General features: G+C 42.2%; 1 protein-coding gene and 1 pseudogene across 1 annotated transcript in view; one reads left to right on the forward strand and one right to left on the reverse strand.

Moving 5' to 3' along the window:
- LOC130019802 (myosin-IIIb) overlaps positions 1-21,175 on the forward strand; it is a 410,050-nt gene that overhangs the window by 307,024 nt on the left and 81,851 nt on the right. The gene's annotated exons all lie outside the window — the stretch shown is intronic.
- On the reverse strand, positions 15,649-16,693 carry LOC130019779 (glyceraldehyde-3-phosphate dehydrogenase-like; annotated as a pseudogene).

The following is a 21,175-nucleotide window of genomic DNA, read 5'->3' on the forward strand; positions in this document are numbered from 1 at the left end:
ATGTCACTTCGATGATACTTTTTTGCCTCTCTGGGATATATTCCCAGGAGTGATATTGCTGGGTCAAATGGGAACTCAATTTCTAATTTTTTGAGAATCATCCATACTGGTTTCCAAAAGGGCTGAACCAGTCGGCATCCCCACCAGCAATGAAGGAGGGTCCCTTTCTCACTACATCCGTGCCAGCACCGGTTGCTTTTGTTCTTTTGGATGTGGGCCAGTCTCTGTGGTGTGAGATGATATCTCATTGTGGTTTTGATCTTCATCTCCCTGATAATTAATGATGTAGAGCATTTTCTCATGTGCCTTTTTGCCATTCAAATTTCTTCTTTGAGAAAGTTTCCTTTTCATTTCATTGCCCCATTTTTTGATGGGGTTGAATGTTTTCTTCTTGTGGAGTTCAACCAGTACTTTGCATATCCTTGATATCAACCCCTTGTTGGATGTGTATTCGGCAAATATCCTTTTCCATTCTGTAGACTGTCTTTGTATTTTGGTCACTGTTTCTTTGAGGTGCAGAAGCTTCTTAGTTTAAGATCGTCCCATTTGTCTATCTCTGTTTTCACTTGCTTGGCCAGTGGCGTGACATCTTTGAAGATACCATTAGCTTCAGTGTCATGGAGGGTTTTGCCAACTTTGTCTTCAATGTGCCTTATGGATTCCATTTTGATGTTGAGATCTTTAATTCATTTTGATCTTACTTTTGTACATGATATTAGGCAGAAATCTGAGCCCATTTTTTTGCACGTAGCCATCCAGTTTTGCCAGCACAGTTTGTTAAAGAGGCTTTCCTTACTTCACTTCACATTTCTTGCTCCTTTATCAAAGATTAGATGATCATATGTTTGAGGGGAGATATCAGTATATTCAACCCTGTTCCATTAGTCTGCAGCTCAAGGGAGAGAAACCTTACTGAGTGGAAGGAAATTCTGATGATTTTGTTGGAGGGGAGGATGCTTGTTTCAGGCATACACCTGTGTGAAGAAATGTACTCTGCCTCTCCCACCCTGACTCTGGTCAGTGCAGGATTCCCCACTTTGTTAAATAGTAAAGGTAAAAAGGTAAAGGCCCTCCCCTTGTTCATTGATTCGCTCGAGCGGGCCCAGTAACGTCTCCATTGGAGACTTTGTTGTTACTGTGTCTGGCATATCGAATACGTCACGGGGAGCTTGCCGTGCGGGTGAGATACTCTCGGTAGCTTGCCAGGCTCTCCGAGAGGGGCAGAGGAATCGAACTCGGGTCAGCCATGTTGGTTGCGTGCAAGGCAAACGCCCTACCACTGTGCTATCGCTCTAGCCCATGTTAAATAGTACGCTACTGTTTTCAGTGCCTGAGAAATCACTCTGCTGGTCATTTTAATTCTGTTTATCCTGCTTTAAACCCTTAAATAATTACTTCAGAGCTGGAGTGATAGTACAGTGGGTAGGGCATTTACCTTGCACGTGGCCAACTGGATTTGGTCCCTGGCATCTCCTTATGGTTCCGGAGTATCACCAGGAATAATTCCTGAGAGCAGATGCAGGAATAACCCTTGAGCATCACCAGGTATGACCGCTCCCCCCAAATAATTGTAATTTTATTTGAAATAGCAATGTATACTAAGGTCAATATATTAATATATAATATGTATTATATAATTGTATGTATTATATAATATGTTGTATGTTACATAATATATGGGGTATAATTATATAACCATACATTATATTTATTAATATATCAAGAGCAATATATGCATATATATGGATGTTTATGTGTATATATGTATATATTACTGTATCACTGTATCACTGTCATCCCGTTGTTTATTGATTTCCTTGAGCAGGCACCAGTAATGTCTTCATTCATCCTAGCCCTGAGATTTTAGCAAGTGCCACATTGGAGGCTCTTTCAGGGTCAGGGGAATGAGACCCATCATTGTTACTGGGTTTGGCATATCAAATACACCATTTGGGAGCTTTCCAGACTCTCCTGTGCGAATGGGATACTCTCGGTAGCCTGCGGGGTTCTCTGAGAGCAAGAACTAGACAATAAGTCTTTGCAGGCGTGTGCACTTCCGGGAGCTTGGTTTTATAGTCTCTGGGTCTTGGCCGTTGATGGGATTACAAGGCGCTGGGGGAAGTTGGTGGGTATAACACCTAGCTACTAGAAGATGGGGGATCTGGGTGGAGGAGGCCCAGTCCCGATCCGAGCAGCCTTGGACATATATACATATATACATATATATATATATATATATATATATATATATATATCAATCACTCTAGAAACTTCTTTCAGGGAATAGACTACAGAAGAAGGAACAGATGAAAGCTGGGAGGCCTTGAAGCTTATTAATCCCAAAATATAAACAGAGACCCAGTGATAGTATCCTTCACTTCTAGAGGAGAGATTCTTAAGAATAGTTCTTCTGTAATGGGGTGGGTACTTTTTTGGTGACAGAGGGGGCAGTGCTGTATTCCTGGTAGTTCTCAGAGGACCATGCAGTACCAGAGATCAATCCTAGGTCTCAGCCATGCAAAGCCTGTGCCCTTGTCCCCAGTACTCTGACTCCTGGCGTTTTTTTGTGGTTACATAAGTTTCCTTATAATGTTCATTAATTATGCTGTTCATTCATGTTTGTATCCTTTTCTGTAACGCACTCTCTTTCATGGTGCCACTATTTCTCCCACTCAATGACAGAGAGGTTTATAAAAATGTGAAGGAAAACTTGTGTTCCTTTATGTAAAGGTTTTCTGTCCAGTTCAGTTGAGGTGTCCTGGATCTTGGCTGTGTCTGTTCTTCACGCTTATTCCTGGCCTCCTAAATCCTCCTGCTCTCTAGTTTGTGGGCCACTATCAATCCTTCAGTAGTGAATCTCCAGTAGATGTTCTGGTCCTTGGTAAGTCTCTCACCAAGATTAAGAGGGTTAGCCTGGGTATTTGTGTAAAACTATAGTATAAAATCGCAGAGATCGAGCCAGTGGTTGGTGCTCTTTTCTGCATACCCTCCTTCCTGTGGTGTACATGCCATACATTTCCCAGTACTAAACAAATTAAAGATGGTGAAAGTGAAATCATGGGGCTGAGGTTACCAGTTCTTCACCAGCTTCAGCAAATCCTTTACTGCATCTCTTCTGTCACAGAGACACTTCTGCTGGTGGAAGTGCCTGTGCTTGATTCTCAGGCCAAGAGACTTGGTGACAGTGAGGCAGGCAAGGATAACCAGGCTGCAAGAGAGATTCCGCCTGAGATGCCCTCTCTTTCTCGTATAATCATCCTTTTCCCTGCACATGGACCAACCTTAGATGTGGAAACTTTCTTTTCTTTGGGTGAGGGAGAGATTGGGGTCCACACACAGCAGTGTTGAGGGGTTATTGCTGCCTCTGTTGTTCAGGAGTGACCTCTGGTGGTTCTCTAGGGATTAGATGAGGTAGCGGGAATAGGACCAGGGTGGGCAGGATGCAAGGCCCTTACTTCCTACTCTCTGGCTCCATAACTCTTCATATGACTAAGAAGTTCTCTAAAATAATACATGTGAAACATTGACATGGCTGCAATGCTGTTTTCTAACCTCCTAGGAGTTTTCAAAGTGAATGACATACTAAAATGAACGTGTTACAGCATGATTTCATGGCCTATTTTCCTGTTTGGGGAATTATTCCACTTGCTACTAGTACACTAGCAAATGGTTTAAAGGACCCAGGAGGAAATAGAAGAGGTGGTGTCAAAAGGAACTTGAAAAATCCTTTTTTTGTTGTTTATGAATGGTGACTTCTGACTTCCAAATAGTAGTTAGGGGTTTGAAAGATGTTAAAACTTGAGAAAAATCAGAAACAAACAAGAAGAGCTTAAAGGAAACATTCCCTCGGCCTCAAAGACTGGTTTTAATTCAGAATCTAGAGCTTATTTGTGACTCTATTAATACCTTATGTCAGAGGACTCAGGGATCTCCCTTGAAATTTGGTTTACAGTGAAAATCAACAGTGAAGTCTGTCTGTATTGAATTCTATTGGCTTCCCTTCCAATTGCATGGGGAAAGAGGCAAGGTAAGCCCCCACTATATCTGAAAAGTACTAACACATCATCACTGCCGAAATTCTTGTTGTTGACTATTTACTCCTGATTCTTTAAGTTCAAATGTTCTAAGCTCCTAAGAAGATGGTTTTTTGCCAATTTCCTCCCAGAGTTTTCATTTTCCTCTTATGGCTCTTCCTCTTGTGACAGTTCTGCAATTGGATCTGCCAGGAGGAGCTGGCAACAAAGTTTCACAGTCTCAGTTCCAAAATTCCTCATGGACCATTTCGATTCTCCCTGAAATGAGGCTCTAATGAAACAGCCCTGACGTGGAGCCATGGGGTTGGCCCACTTCTTTCTATTCATTTGGGAGTGAATCTCAGTCAATAGATAAAAGTATATTTAGCATCTATCTACATATAATGTTTCAGCTAGGTATTTTCTAGCATGAACTAATAAAAAACTCAGAATGATTAGGGATAGAGATAAATCCTAAAAGGTACAAAGGATACATTAAAATGTTGAATAGAGATAAGGCAATAAATGGGAGGTAGCATCACACTGTCTTTAAAAGAAAAAGTAAAAGAAAAATTTCTAGAAATATTATGAGGAATGACTCTTTTGGGAGGCACACAGTGACATGCAGGGCTTACTCCTATCTCTGGTCAGGGATCATTCCTGGCTAGGTTTGGGGACCTTATGCAGTGCCAGGTCAACTACGTGCAAGTCAAAATCTCCAGGCACTGTAGTATATCTCTGGCCCCAGGAAGGTCTTTTAAATAAAAAAATGTTTCATGGAAGAGATTTTTTTTAATAGGAAACTAAAGGAAATTGAGCAGTGTGGGAGTAATGAGGCATTCAAACCAAGGTGTAGAGTTCTAGCAAGGAGCAGGAGGTGGAAATGGAATGATTAAGTGAACAAGATATGAGAAAAAGATCCTGGCCAGAGGGAAGGACATGAAATGGAAAACTGGTGGCAGGCTTCTGATGCCAATCTGAAATGCAGTGAGTGGGTAGGGCAGGCTCCTTAAGAGAAGAGCTGCAGAGTGAAAAAGGTTTGAGGAGGAGGGTGAAAGACCGACTAGAGAGATCCAGAGGTCCCCTAGGAGTCCCTGAACAGCTGTGCTCTCAGTGTATGGTGCGTGTAGCAATGCCTTCCTTTTGAAGTTAATTTTTATAACATATGAGGCGAAGTCCATTTTTTCATAAGTGTTTCAAAGCTATATATTGAAATGACTATCCTTTCACCATACATTGTTCTTATTTATTTCAGTGAAACAAAAATAGTTTTACTGAGAGAAATTTAGAGAGATGTGAGAGGAAAGTTCTCCTCAGACCTTTAACAACAGGAGGAGTATACAAGAAGATGGATTCGGAGCCTCAGGCCAAGACTGTTTTCCTGGCAATAAGGTCCAGAGTTGAGGACAAAGGCCATTGCTTTTCCCTGGTTTTACACCTCATGGGAGACAGAATGTACTTTACCCTCTCCTGAAACTAGGAGGCAAAAGGCATCCCCCGAAGAATCACTCCTGAAGTTTGGAGGCATACCTATACAAAAAATTATACAGTAACAGTTTCTTTTCCTGGTCAAGTGTTTGTATAGCTACCAAAAAGCTTAAACCCTTTCCCTCTTTAAAGAACAGATAACTAGAGAGCAAAAAAAGTGCCATTATGGGAAATTGCTTTGTTTTGAGTCTCCAGTTCTTTAGAAAAACAGAAAGATTCTTGATTATCTAAAATTGGTAGAAGAAATTAAGGGTTTTCCCTCCTAAACCCAGATACCGCCATGAGCAGTCAGAGAGACTGAAACCTCACCCAGTGGTGGCGGGGAGCTCTGTCTGTCCTCTCTCCTTTCTTCCTCCTCCACATGGATACCCAGAGACATGTGCAAGAAAAGCCTCTGTAAAGAAATGGCACCATTACTGCAATAGTCAGGAGGGAAAACAGATCTAAATTGATGTTATAGTTGACCTCTTTTCCCACTCTTTGATGATGGCAACTTCTGAGTGCCAGCAGAATCTCTTTGTCCAAACAGAGAATGAAATTTGTAAAAATTCATGATGATTCTGCGAGCACTTAAAGCACACCAAATATGTGGACATTCCTATGATTTATGCTCTGACTTGGAAATTATGCTCTGTCTTTGAAATCTATTTTAATAAGTTGGGAAATTCAGAGAGATGACATTCCATTTAGAAACCCATATTCCCAGGACACAAATAAAACCAAAATTTATTAGTAAGGAAATCATAAAAATCAGAGTGGGGATAAGTGAAATAAAAACAAAAACAACAATTTAAAGGATCAATGAAGGTAACAACTAGCTTTTCAAAAATATAAATAGAACAAATAAACCTTTAGCTAGGTTTATAGAAGAAAACTCTAATACAAACAAAAATAAAAGGAGAAATTGCAATAGATGCCATAGAAATACAATAGATCATATGAGGCTACTATAAATGCATTATGCCAATGAATTTCATATTGGATATATAAGTAAGTAAGTAAGTAAGTAAGTAAAGGCCCTCCCATTGTTCATCGATTTGCTCGAGCGGGCCCAGTAACGTCTCCATTGGAGATTTTGTTGTTACTGTGTTTGGCATATTGAATACATCACGGGTGGCTTGCCAGGCTCTGCCGTGCCGGCGAGATACTCTCGGTAGCTTGCCGGGCTCTCCAAGAGGGGCAGAGGAATCGAACTCGGGTCAGCCATGTTGGCTGCGTGCAAGGCAAACGCCCTACCACTGTGCTATCACTCTAAAGAAAACGAAAATACTTACACAAAAAGTTTTGTCTACCCCGCTATAGATGCGAACATTATTTACAATCGCTGAAGTAAGAAAGCAGCCATTGTGCCGGTTGATAGATGAGTAAATTAAAAAAGATAGGGTACATTTGCATAATAGTATTATTTCAGCTATTGAAATGATGAAATTTTACCACTCCTAGGAAAAGGAGGTTAAGGAAATTATGCTAAGTGAAATAAATCAGAAGGAAAGAGACAAGTATTGGATTATTTCACCTGGTTGTGCAAAATAAGGGTGTGAAATTAATGACCAGACAAACCAAATAAAAAGACAAACAGGTAGATGTTGACAATAAAATTAAGGTGACCAGAGAAAGGAAAGTGGGGAGAAGACAAATTGAAAAAAGAAATATTAAATTATTTTTTAAAGTGAAATTTTAAAAAAGAAATTCCTTTTTTATTTCTATTTTTATTTTATTTATTTTATTAGTGGATCATCATGAGGTAGAGTTACATACTTACAAACTTTTGTGTTTGCGTTTCAGTCATACAGTGATCGAGTATCCATTCCTCTACCACCAATGTCCATTCTCCACCACCAATGATCCTAGTATCCCTACCACCACTCCCAACCCATCCTCCCCACCCCACCCCATCTCTGTGGCAGGGCATTCCATTTTGTTCTCTCTCTCTGTGTGTTTGGGTGTTGTGGTTTGCAATAGAGGTATTGGGTGGCCATCATGTTCGGTCTATAGTCTACTTTTGGCATCTTCCAACCTGAGCGGATCCTCCCAACACCCTTTACTTGGTGGTCCCTTCTATATCTGAGCTGCCTTTTCCCCCATTATGTGAGGCTGGCTTCCAAGCCATGGGGAAAACCTCCTGGTCCTTGTTTCTACTATTCTTGGGTGTTAGTCTCCTATTCTGTTACTTTATATTCCACAGATGAGTGCAATCTTTCTGTGTCTGTCCCTTTCTTTCTGACTCATTTCAATTAACATGATACTTTCCATGTTGATCCACTTATATGCAAATTTTATGACTTCATCTTTTCTAACAGCTGTGTAGTATTCCATTATGTAGATGTTCCAAAGTTTCTTTAACCAGTCATCTGTTCTTGCGCACTCAGGTTTTTTCCAGATTTTGGCTATTGTAAACAGTGCAACAATGAACATACAAGTGCAGATATCATTCCTACTATACTTTTTTTTTGCCTCTCTGGGATATATTCCCAAAAGTGGTATGAGATTCCTTTTTCAGTTTTGAAAAAATATATGCATGAAAACTGAAAGTTCATGTTCTGAATGAGGAACAGTATAAAGCTGTTAGCTGCCAGAAAGATCCAGGTAGAATTCCATATATAGCAGATGCCTGGAATCGAGGGTTGGGGAAGGTGCGGGGATGGGGGTGCCTGGCCCTGCAGACAACCCATGGCATCAAGCACTGAGAGCACTGGGGAGCTCTGACTCCCACTGGCTTAGAGAAGTGGCCTAAGGGCCGTGGGGCTCGGTGTGAACCTAGGCCCATCCTTCCTCACCAGGCTGCATCAACCTACTGTGAGAACTGAGGGAAGGTCTCCACTGCCTTTGTGAGGTTCTGATGCCATTTGACAGGCTGCAGAAAGAAACACAGAAGGTTTCAGCAGCCTTTCTAGCCAACCCCAGGAGAAACTTCACACCTCCCTTTCTGTTTTTCCCTTTGGTAGTGATTTTCAGCCCCTGTGTAGAAGAATCCTTGATTTTCTACAAGAGCAGAATATTTGGTTGCTGTGGTTAAGGAGGAAAGAGAACCTCTCTTGACATTCTGTTTGTTTTGTTTTGTTGTTGTTTTAACATCCCTGTTTAGGGTTTCAATGTCTCCATGTGCTATTTCCTTTTTATTCAAATGCAAGCAGCTTAAATGTTTTTCCCTTTGTAAAGATTTCCTGCTGTTTTTTCTATCCCATGTAGAGTGGGGATAAGGAATCCTGGAGTGGGGTTCAGGGAATAGGTTGACTTTGTATCTGATAGGTTTAAAACTCTTAAACCAACTTCCCATCATTTCTGCAAAATGAGGAAATTGCATGAAAGAGAGCTTCCTGGTCCAAAGGTCTGCTATTGATGAACAATCTTATCTTTAGCCCAAATATTTGCTCTGCAGGGAATGCCCTGCCACAGAAGCAGGGTAGGATGGAGGGGTTAGGGAGGGGGTGGTGAGAGGGATGCTGGGACCATTGGTGGTGGGAAATGGGCACTGATGGAGGGAAGGTTAGTTGATCATTGTTTGACTGAAACACAAGCATGAAAGCATGTAAGCCTATAACTGTACCTCACGGTGATTCACTAATTAAAAAAAATTGCTCTGTAGTTACTGTGTTTAAAAGGAGGGCTGAGGGGCTGGAGCAATAGTACAGAGGGTAGGGCACTTGCCTTGCACACGACCAACCTGGGTTCGATCCCCAGCATCTCATATGGTCCCCCAAGCACCACCAGGAATAATTCCTGAGTGCAGAGCAGGGAGTAACTCCTGTACATGGCCGGGTGTGATCCAAAAAGCAAAAATAAATAAAAATAAAAGTAGGGCCAAAGAGACAGCTCAAGAGAACTACCTCTAAGTATAAGAGAAGTATAAGAGAAATATAATCTGCATGAGGGAGTCTGGGTTTGATCTCCACTATCACATGGTCTCCTAAGTGCCAAAGGAAGCAATATCCAAGAACAGAGGCATGAATAGCCCCCAAGCACCTCTAGTTATGGTCCCAAAATAAAATAAATAAACATATTAAAGTATGGGGACTAGAAGAGTTAAGCACAGGCTTAAGGTAGTTGCCTTGCATGCAACTAAAACCAGTTCTGTGCTCAGTACCTATGGCTCCCTGAGCATAGTCAGAAGTGATTTTGAGCACAGAGCTAAGTATAGCCCCTGAACCATGTGTGGCCCAAACCATTCCCCTCAAAAAACAAAGCAAGTAGTAAAAAAGTATAAAGACTATGACTATGGACAAGACTCTGACTGAGTGCTGAAAGGGATATACACAATAACCTTTCAGTACCTGCATTGCAAACCATAATACCCAAAAGTGGGAGGGGGAAAGGGAGGTGTGGGGAGAGAGAGAGGAGAGAGAGAGAGTCCCTGCTGTAGAGGCAGGCTAGGGTGGGGGAAGGTAGCAGGAGGGAAACTGAAGACATTGGTGGTGGAACACTGGTGAAGGGACATTGTATGACTGAAACCCAATCATGAATAACTTTGTAACTGTATCTCACAATGATTCAAAGGAAAGTATAAAGAAACAAGTTGTCTTAGTCTAAGTTTATTTGGACAGCTTTTGCAAAATGCTGGGTTACTGACAGACAACAGAAATGTATTTCTGCCTGTGAGATTTGCTCTGGACAGAATGGGGACAGGCTGATTAGACAGCAACATTTCTGAAATCAGGGTCACTCTCTGTCCCCAGCATGGTAAAGAGGACTTATGGTCCACCTGGTGACAGGAAGCCACAAGACTGCATTCCATGCTTCCTCATATTCGTCCCCTACAGATAATAGGCAAGACCAAGCACAATTGGTCCACTAGTCCTTCTCCCCTTTTCCCGCCCAAGAAAACTGAAAAGCCCTGGGAGAGAAATTTAGTCTCTGTAGCTCTCTCTGTGCTAGACAGGATTCCCAAATATAACACTCCCAATTCTGAAGACAGAGAAGACCAAGGACAAGGCCCTTGTAGGTCTGGTGTTTGGGCGAGTGCCCACTGGTCCTGAAGCTGCCTTCCACTGCATCCTCACCAGAAGGGACGGACAGAGGGTTGCTGAGGCTCCTTTTCAAGGGTCTGAATCCTGTTTATGAAGACTTCTAGTCATCTGCCAAAACCCCACTGTCAAATACTGTCATCATGGAGATTTGAATTCAACATATGAACTGGACAAGGGGACAAAAGCATTTAAACTAGAACACGTAAAACCAATTGTAACAATATATCTTTAAGATGTTAAAATATTCATTCAATATGTAAATAATAAATTATAAGGAAAACTTTTTTTTAATATTCCTTACATTTTTGTACAAAGTCCTGAGTTCTAGTGTGAGTTTTATATTTGTGGCATATCTGAATCTGGACAAGCCCCATTCAGGACACAAGTGTCCTGCTTCATTGAGTGACTCTAGAGAATTGCTGCATTGTCCGTAGCTCTGCATGGTCCCCAATGGTATCATTTTGCTCTTTAAGAGAAACACCAACATGTCCCAGAGCCCTTCTTATGGCCTCTTAAAAAATATCTGGTGTTTTTTTTTTTTTGTAAAATATAAGATCAGTACTCTAGCCCTGAGCTGTGAGCCCTGACTTTTCCTTTATAAAATAAAATGGTACGACACGCAAGCTTGGCTTCTGACATTGACCAGCAGGCAGGAAAAGTGACCACTCTGGAGTCTCAGCATTCTAGTGCCAGCTTTACTAAAGTTCTCTCCGATTTCTTGACAAAGATGAAGCAGTCCCATGTTCTCAGCATCCAGAGAACTTTTCGCCACAGAATGGTTGATGAAATCCTCAGTTTCTAGCCTGTAAGGAATAAGAGGTGAAGATGAGAGTTCCATCGTCTAGAAGCACAGGGGATTCTGCTGATGAAAATCCAACAGGTGTCTTTTCTGCAGAAACACCAAGAGATGAAGGGTGACCTGATGGCTAGTACCATGCTTCTGTGAAAAACATCTTGAAGGTCAGCAGTCACTTGGGCCCACAGAGAAAATGTTACTCAGAATATTTCTCCTTCGGACTTTGTTTTCCAGTCAACCTTTGATTGTGGGTAATGTTTTCAAAAAAAAAATAAAAATAAATTTTTAGGGGCTGCAAGAGGCTGATGTAGGCTTGATTATCAGTACCACATATAAGGTCCCCAAGCCCACCAGGAGTGGTCCTTGAGCATATAGCACCTCAACCCCCAAAACATTTTTTATTTTGCAGGGAAGACTCCCTAGCAGGGGCTGGGCTCAACTGACTGTGCTTGGGAGGTCACGCAGAGCTGGGTATCGAAACAGGGCCTGTGTATTTGCGTGTGCTTCAGCACTTTGAGCTATTTCTATGGGTCTCTTCATGGGTGGGTTTTTTTGTTTTCTGTTTTTCAGTGACGGGGAGGCAGGGCAGATAGGGAGCTTCCAGGTGGTGTTCAGGGAACCCAGGGGCCACTCATGGGGATTCTCAGACAGGGTGGCCTGTGGGTCAATGTGAGTATCCAAGGATATGGCACTGCTCAGGCCCTGCAGTTCTGTACATTACTCAGGCCATACTCCACAGTGCTCAGGTGGTCTTGCGGTGCCAGGGATCAAAAACCACTGTATTCTATCTCTTAGCTCCCTCCTTGTAGCTTTTAAATCCATTTCTAGAAATTCTTCAGACTCCCCTTGCTTGCTTGAGACTCTTCCCGCTATGTTCTTTCAAAAAGAAAAACCAAAAATTTAATAATAAATTGGAATAATGGGAATGTTAATACCTAGCTATGAATCAGATTTACTATCTCTGACCAACACATTTAAATTGTGCCTTCACAGTTCCTAAATGCAACAGTGAATGTATCTTTTATTTTTTAAATGGCAATTCAATTTAGAACCATTTTGTTTTATTTCTCCTGTGATCCTATCAAGTGTAGCAAATATGGCAGCTTTGATTTTTCCAAATGGTCAAAAATGCAAGAGAAAGACATAGTTCTCTCAGCCAGCATTCTTCTTATTCATTGGAAAGAAATATGTTCTCATTTAAGATGAAAGGTTCTCTGCTTTTATTTCAAAGCTCATATTGAAGAAAAAGTCTCAAGGCCATTTACACTTTATTAATTCATCCCGCTATAAAATCCCCATTATAATGGGGCTTTTAGGTCATTTCCTCCCCGCCCCTCCCAAACATACACCCTTCACTAAAAGATAACTCCAGGCATTTTAAATCAAACTATTATAATCATCTCACTACTTAGAGATGGATCACAACTGAATGTCCCGCCCTCCCCAGAAATTTGGGCCATGTTAATAAGAAACTGCATTTTTTTCTTTGGAGCACAACCCCAGCTTCTAACAGCCTAGCCCATATGTTTGGAGTATATAAAATTTAATCATTTTTTCCCTGGTGCCAACATATTGTGTGCGAAGAGGCGCTGTAAAGCACAGCTGTGTGGAGTAACAATTGTGAACTTTACTGGCTTGCACATGTGAGGCTCCATTGAACCAAACAAAATGTCACTGAACTGCATTTGAGAGTTGGACGTGGAGAGAAGACTGCTGAGATTTTCATGAAGGTTCACATGTAGCAGTCATTCCATTCTAAGCTTGTCACAAAAGTGATCCAAGTGATGCAAAACCCAGCCCTAAATCAACCCTTTCAGAGAGTGTTAAACGGCAATAGTGGTTACTGTGTGATCTTTGGGTTTTTTTGTGCAGTTTACCTGGTCTGATGTGTGAGTGACCCCGCCCAAATCTAGACATCATCTAAAGTCAACTGAATTTGGACAGTTTGGCTCAGCAGGCTGACCCATCAATGACTGAGTGGTTCATTATGAGTATGACCAAAGCCATGAAGTGACCACACAGACTTCACTGGGGCCTTCCCAGTTGATGGACTGTGCCCGCATTCCCTAGGCTCTCCCTGCTCTGACCTCCCAAAAGCAGCTTGAGTCCTTCCTGTCCCAGTTTTCTTTCATGGTAGACTGAGACTGTGGCTCACAGGGTTGTCAATAAGAGTTGTCACCAGCACAGCATCTGCTATTTTGTCAACATCCAAATAAATGCTAATATTTAACTGTTAACTCTGTTCCGTAGTAGAAGGACAAATGGTGACAGAAGTGGATTTCTACACTTATTTCCTTCTCTATGGAGGATTTTTTAAAGCAATTTTAAAAACTATACAGGACTATGCATTTGTTCTTTTTTCTCTTTTGCATGAGTTTGCGATTTCTGAGTTTTAAGGAATAATACATAAGAAGATAAACAGAAAATAATAAGGTAAACCTTCCAAACTGAAACACTCAGTTTATACACCTTTTTTAGTCATTGAACTCAGCATTTACTGAGGCTCTGGTAAATAGTTGAGTAGTCCATAAAATTCTGATTAGCTAGAACCCCCTAATTAATAATGTTTTTTTGTAAATCTCAGAACACAAGTTGAAAAGGTTGTTGTTGCTAAACTAAATCAAGTGATCTAGCTGAAACTAATCTGCCTTGTTTCACTAGAATCTCTAAAGACCACATGACTCCACCCATATCCTCTGCACCAGCAACATCTGCATCTCAACTTGCCACTGAAACTCTATTAAACTATGATTTTAACAGAAACCCCTTATTCCCAAAGCTTATTTATCCAGCCCTCTCTCTGATGAAACTCAGATATTAAGTGAGCAAGTAACTTGTTCAAGATCTTAATAAGTGGCAGGGCTGAGACAGAGCCCAGGCAATTGGACCCCAGAACTAACTATATTAACCCTTTGTTATCCAGGTCTCAGACTACTTAAGCAAGGAGTCTAAATAGAGCATGAGGTAGCCGGAGAGGAGCAAAAACTTCAGGGTGTGTGGAGGGAAGTGAGGGCCTCTAGTCCTGCTCCCAAGGCTTTGTATGTTGTGTTAAATAAACATTTAATGCCTAGGGCCAGGGATATAGGCCAAAGAGTGAGTGCACATGATTGGTGTGTTGAAGGCCTGGCTTTGATCCTGTGTAGCAGGGAATGGTTCCTGAGCAGCACTCTGTGTGGGCCAAACAAAATAAAATTTTATTTGATACCATTGATTCACTCCCTCGCTTTCACAAATATTTATTGAGAGCCTGCTGTATGCTAGATGGACTGTGTCACGTGTTAAGCACAGGGGAGCAAGTAAATGGGTTTCCTGCCTGCCCTCCTGGAGCTTAGACACCAGTGAAGAGTCACAAGACTCAGGACATTTGGGTTCATTGGAAGCTTTTAGTGTGACATCGAGGAATATCTTTGGCTTTGATGAAACATTCACTGGAAATGTCTAAGTAATTATTCACGTGATTTATTACCCATCCCTGGTGCTACACACGCTAAATAGTGCACGGTTTGTTATCTATCTCTCCTATCTCCCTAGGATAATGAGCCGTGGATGTTCTTGGGTGACTGAAAGAAGATAGAGAAGTTTGCCAAGAGAAGGAGTTACGATCGATAGGGAAAAGGCAAGAGTAGAAATCATCTTAAGTGTGCTTGTCATTGAGGCAGACTGCTAGGTAGAAGGGAAACTGGGGACATTGGTGGAGGAAAGCAGACACTGAAGGGATTGGTGTTGGAACATTGTATACCTAAAACCCAATCATAAAAAAAATTATGTAATTCACAGTGACTACATTTTTTAAAAAATTGTTTTTAACAAGTTAAAAAAACGTTATTCTAGTGCATTGTAATGTGTTCAGCAAACTGTTTTTAAGTGTCTACTGTGTTTAGAGAACTTTGAAAGTCATTTTCTTTGGTGTGGGAGTCCACACCAGCTGTGCTCAGGGCTTACTCCTGGTTCTGTGCTCAGAAATCACTCCCAGGAATATCCTCTGTGCTCAGAGAACCCAATGTGGTACTGAAGATTGAACCCAGGTGGTCTGTATGCAAAACACATTGTTAGGATCTATGGGGAAAAGGATCTTTCTTCCCTTTCTTTTTCTTCCCTTCACTTTTTGCTGTTATTATTGCTATGGTCAGTGCTGCTTTTGATTTTATTTATTTTTTAAATTTTATTGAATCACCATGAACTACAGTTACAAAACTTTCTTTCTTTTTTTGGGGGGGGGCGGGGAGCAGCATAACTTTATTGATGGATGGTATGTGACAAGGTAGGATTCCCTAAGCCCCTCCCCTTCTTCAGGGTGTGGGGATGAAAACTCGAGGTCGGGAGATTTTCAGTGTGTTGAATGAGAGGGGGAAGAACTCCTCAGTACCTGGGGGTCTCCCTCTTCATATTAATGTTCTTGCTGGGGCTGCTGGTCCTGGAGGGTTGGGGTCCCTACTCCTTGGAGGCCATTGGAGATCATGAGGTCCTCCACCTGATTGCTATAGCCAAACTCATTGTTGTACCAGAAAATGTGCTTGCCAAAGTGGTCATTGAGGGCGATGCCAGCCCAAACTTTGAAGGTAGAGGGTGTCACTGTTAAAGTCTCAGGAGTCAACCTGGTCCTCGGTGTCCAGGATGCCCTGAAGGGGCCCACTTTCTTGATGTTGTCATATCGGGCAGCTTTCTCCAGGTCAGATTCATGATGGACACGTTGGGGGTGGAGAAACAGAAGGCCATGCCAGTCAGCTTCTTGTTCAGATCTGGGATGACCTTATCCACGGCCTTGGTGGGGCCAGTGGCAGCGGGGATGATGTTCTGGGCTGCCCCTCGGTTATCACGCCAGAGTTTCACAGAGGGGCCGTCCATGGTTTTCTGGGTAACAGTGATGGTGTGGACAGTAGTTATGAGCCCTTCCACGATGCTGAAGTTGTTATTGATGACCTTGGCCAGGGAAGTCAAGCAGTTGGGGGTGCAGGAGGCATTGCTGATGATCTTGAGGGAGTTGTCATACTTCTCGTGGTTCACGCTCATCACAAACATGGGAACATAGGCAGACAGGGCCGAGATGATGACTCTTTTGGCACCACCCTTCAGGTGGGCCCCTGTCTTGTCCATGGTAGTGAAGACCCCAGTGGACTCCACTATATACTCAGCACCAGCCTCAACCCATTTGATGTTGGCAGGATTTCGCTCCTGGAAGATTGTGACAAGCTTCCTGTTGATGATGAGCTTCCTCTTGATGATAAGCTTCCCATTCTTGTCCTTGATGCTGCCATTAAACTTGCTGTGGGTGGAATGATACTGAAACATGTAGACCATGTAGTTGAGGTCAATGAAAGGCCACAATTTCCACTTCCATTGATGGCTACAATTTCTACTTTGCCAGAGTTGAAGGCAGCCCTGGTTACCAGGTGGCCAATACAGCCAAATCTGTTCACTTCAAATTTGACCATCCTGTTTTAGGATGCAGCTGACACTGCACAGGAAGAGACGACTTCTGTCAGATGGGGAGGAGCAGAGAACCTACAGTTACAAAGCTCTCAGTTTGAGTTTCAGTCATACAATGATTCAACACCCATTCCTCCACCAGTGTACATTTTCCACCACCAATATCCCCAGTATCCCTCCCTCCCACCCCCCCAATCCCATATTTCCCCCTGCCTCTATGGCAGACAGTTTCCCTCTTACTCTCTCTCTACTTATGGGCATTATGGTTTGAAATACATATACTGAGAGGTCATCATGTTTGGTCCTTTATCTACTTTCTGCACACATCTCCCATTCTGAACGATCTCTCCAATCATCACTGACTTAGTGAACCCTTCTCTATTCCAGCTTCCTTCTACCCCAGCTCATAAGGCAGGCTTCCAACTGTGGAGCAATCTTCCTGGCCCTTGTCTCTACTGTCCTTGGGTATTAGTCTCATTTATTATGGTATTTTATATTCCACAAATGAGTATAGTCATTTTATGTCTGTCCCTCTCTTTCTGACTCATTTCACTTAGCATGATACTCTTCATGTCCACCCACTTATAAGCAAACTTCATGACTTCATCTTTCCTAACAGCTGCATAGGATTCCATTGTGTAGATGCACCAAAGAATTAAACAGTCATCTGTCTTCAAGCACTCAGGTTGTTTCCAGATCTTGGCTATTGTGAATAGTGCTGCAATGAACATACAGGTGCCGATGTCATTTCTGTTGTGCTTTTTTGCACCCATGGGATATATTCCCAGAAGTCGTATTTCTGGGTAATATGGAAGTTCAATTTCTAGTTTTTGAAGTTACAGCAGCCACCTTGTATGCAGTCCAGATGCATTTCTGCTAAAAGCTGCTGGGTTTCGAGATTTGTCTCTGAGTCTCTGGGATCGTGGCCGTTAATATGGAAGTTCAATTTCTAGTTTTTGAGTGCCCATATTGTTTTTCAAAAAGCGTTTGACCAGTCAGCATTCCCACCAATAATGAAAAAGAATTCCTTTCTCCTCACATCCATGCCAGCACTGGTTCTTCTTCTTTTGTTCTTGTTCTTTTTGATGTGTGTCAGTGTGGTGTGAGATGATATCTCATTGTTGTTTTGATGTGCATGTCCCTGATGAGTAGTGATGTAGAACATTTTTTCATGTGCCTTTTGGCCATTTGTATTTCTTTTTTGAGGAAACTTCTGTTCATTTCTTTTCCCCAATTTTTGATGGAGTTGGAGGTTTTTTCCTTGTACAGTTCTAATAATGTCTTGTATATCCTGGATATTAACCCCTTATCTGATGAATATTGGGTAAATATTCTTTCCCATTCCATGGGCTTTCTCTGTATTTTGGTCACTGTTTCTTTTCTTTTCTTTTCTTTTTCTTCTTATATTTATTTATTGAATCACTGTGGAAAAAGTTACAAAGCTTTCAGGTTTAAGTCTCAGTCATACAATGATCAAATACCTTTCCCTTCACCAGTACTCATTTTTCACCACCAAGAGCCCCAATATACCCCCCTCCCACCCCTCCCAATGCCTGTGAGGCAGATGATTTCTACTTAAATTTTCTCCACATTGATTGCATTCATTATTTTAACAAAAGATGCACCATTATTGTTTAGAATTTCCCCCATCCCCAACAATCAGAATTGCTGAAAAGGCATTGTGAAATACTTTGTTTTCTATAGCTGGTTATGAGAATCATATAATGATTTTCTGCAAAGAGCCAGATAATTATGAGACTGGTTTCTGTGTGTCTGGTGTTATGGCCGTGCCGGAGAGCCACTCATGGGGGGCAACTCGTGACCTCGGTAGGGTGTGAAGGACGAGCCGGTACCGCTCCCCTTCCCATGAGATTGCAGTTGCCCTATCACCGCAGGCTCATATCTGGCTTTCCTATAAGCTCTGAGGTGGCGGGAAAAAAGACAGAAGGGAGCAATACCCTTTCCCTCCCGGGCAGGCATGGCACCATAGTTTAACGCATGGTCTATTCACTTTTCTGCCGCAAGCTGCCGGGCTCTGGATTAAGTCCTTTTGCCTCTGGAGCCATGGCCATGCCGGAGAGCCCCTCGTGGGGGGTAACTCGTGACCTCGATAGGGCATGAAGGATGAGCCATTACCATCCCCCTTCCCATGAGAATGCAGTTGCTCTGAAACAGCAGGCTCATATCTGGCTTTCCTGTAAGCTCTGAGGCAGTGGCCACCTTGTATGTGGTCCAGATGCATTTCTGCAAAAAGCCACTGGGTTTCTAGATTTGTCTCTGAGTCTCTGGGATCATGGCCATTAATCAGCTTGATCAGGAGCCAGAGAGGCTTTCCATAGGTGGCGACTCAGGGTCTTGTTAGGATGGGGAGGAAAGGGCCGGTTCCACCCCCATCTGGTGAGGCCCCGTGTGTCTCGTCACTGCAGGCCCAAACCTGACTATCCAGTGGCCTCTGGAGGATGGTGGTCACCGGGCCGCCAGGAGGAACAGGCCAAGGCACGAAACCCACTCCCACCTCAAGTGGCCTAGCGCCAGTAACCTACTGCAGGAACAGGACGCATTTCTGCCAAAAGCCTTTGGGTTCTGAGATTCGTTTCTGAGTCTCTGGGATCATGGCCGTTAAGCAGTTTGATCAGGATCCAGAGAGGCCATGCTTCCGATTATATAGCTGAGCCAGAGGTAGTTTGTGGGTGTGTCTCCCACATACCTAACTTTTGGCCGTTTACTTTCTTGGTAAACTTTGCCTCAAGTGTTTGGGATCTGGCCAAAGGCACAGCAGCAATTTAGGGGTATCTGAAAGTCTGATGGTGCCATCAGGCTGCTGATTCACTCACCTGATCACTGTTTCTTTTGAAGTGCAGAAGCTTCTTAGTTTCATGTCTTCCCATTTGTTTATGTTTGCTTCCACTTCCATGGTCAGTGCTGTTTAATCCTTAAAGATGCCTTAGCTTCATTGCCACAGAGGGTTCTGTCTGCATTTTTGTCCACATACCTTATGGATTCAGGTCTGATATTGAGGTCTTTAATTCACTTTGATCTGACTTTTGTGCCTGGCATTAGACAGAGATCAGAGTTCATTTTTTTGAAGGTAGCCGTCCAGTTTTCCCAGCATCACTAGTTGAAGAGGTTTTCGTTGTTCCACTTCACATTTCTTGCTCCCTTATTAAAGATTAAGTGATAATATATTTTAGGGTCCATGACAGAATATTCAACTCTGTTCCATTGGTCTGCGAGTTTGTTATTAGTCAATACCATGCTCTTTTAATTACAACTGCTTTGTAGTACAGTTTGAAGTTGGGGACGTTGATACCACCCATCTTCTTTTTTCCCAAGGATTTCTTTAGCTATTCATGGGGGTTCATTGTTCCACATGAATTTCAGGAGTGTTTTGTCTATTTTTTTGAAGAATGTCATGTATTCATATAAGGACCATATTTAAATTTGTGTAATGCTTTGGGGAGTATCGCCATTTTAATAATATCAGTCCTCTCTATCCATGAGCAGAGGGTCTCCATGTTCTAGTGTCCACTCTTATTTCTTGAAGTAGTGTTTAGTAATTTTCTTTGTATAGGTCCTTCACCTCTTTAGTTAGGCTGATTCCGATGTACTTGATTTTCTGAGGCACTATTGTGAACGGGATTTTTAAAAAAATATCTCTTTCTTCACTTTCATTATTCGTATATAGGAAACGATGGACTTTTGGGTGTTAATTTTGTAGTCTGCCACTTTACTATACAAACCTATTGTTTCTAGGAGTTTTTTAGGTAGAGTCTTTAGGATTTTCTAAGTATAGAATCATATTGTCTGCAAGTAGTTATAAGTGCTGCTTTTTAAGATTAAGGATTCCGTGGAACTTATTTTCAACAACTTCATAGTCTCCCTGTTAAAATTATGGTACTACAGAGATAGCTCACTGGGATGAGATAGCTTCTGGCATTCTTTCTTTGCCAGAAACTTGGGTTCAATTCCTAGGACCAAGCAGTTTCTCAAGCCAAGCCAGAAATGACCCCCAAGTACCAAGTTGAGTATAATCCCTGAGTATTGCCAGTTATGACCCCAAAACAAAACCAAAAAAGACATTGCAGGATGAGAACAAGATCTCCATCCCCTCTCTCATACACTAAGGAGGAAAAAATGATATAAAATTAGAGGTTTGAATGAGCCCCCTTTTGCCACAATTGCAAAATAAAGGAGCTAACTGTAAAAAGACTACAAGGACCCAGGTAGAGTCTATGAAAAAGGTGATTGCTTTGAATGCTTGAAGCCACAAGTTTGATCCCTAGTGTCACCCAAACGTGCCAAGTGGGGTCCAGCAACTCTGTTGCTTGGGACCCCAGGTACCACCACCACAGGTATGCAATCTCTGACAAGTACCTCATGTAAACAGGTGTGAGCAGCTTGATTGGGCACATGTTCCCAGGAGGACACATATGTGAGTATCATAATTAAGCTACAAAATCCCAAGAAGCACTATGACCAAAATGTGC

This window comes from Sorex fumeus, unplaced genomic scaffold (assembly GCF_029834395.1).
Source record: "Sorex fumeus unplaced genomic scaffold, SorFum_2.1 ptg000009l, whole genome shotgun sequence".
Lineage (NCBI taxonomy): Eukaryota > Metazoa > Chordata > Mammalia > Eulipotyphla > Soricidae > Sorex > Sorex fumeus.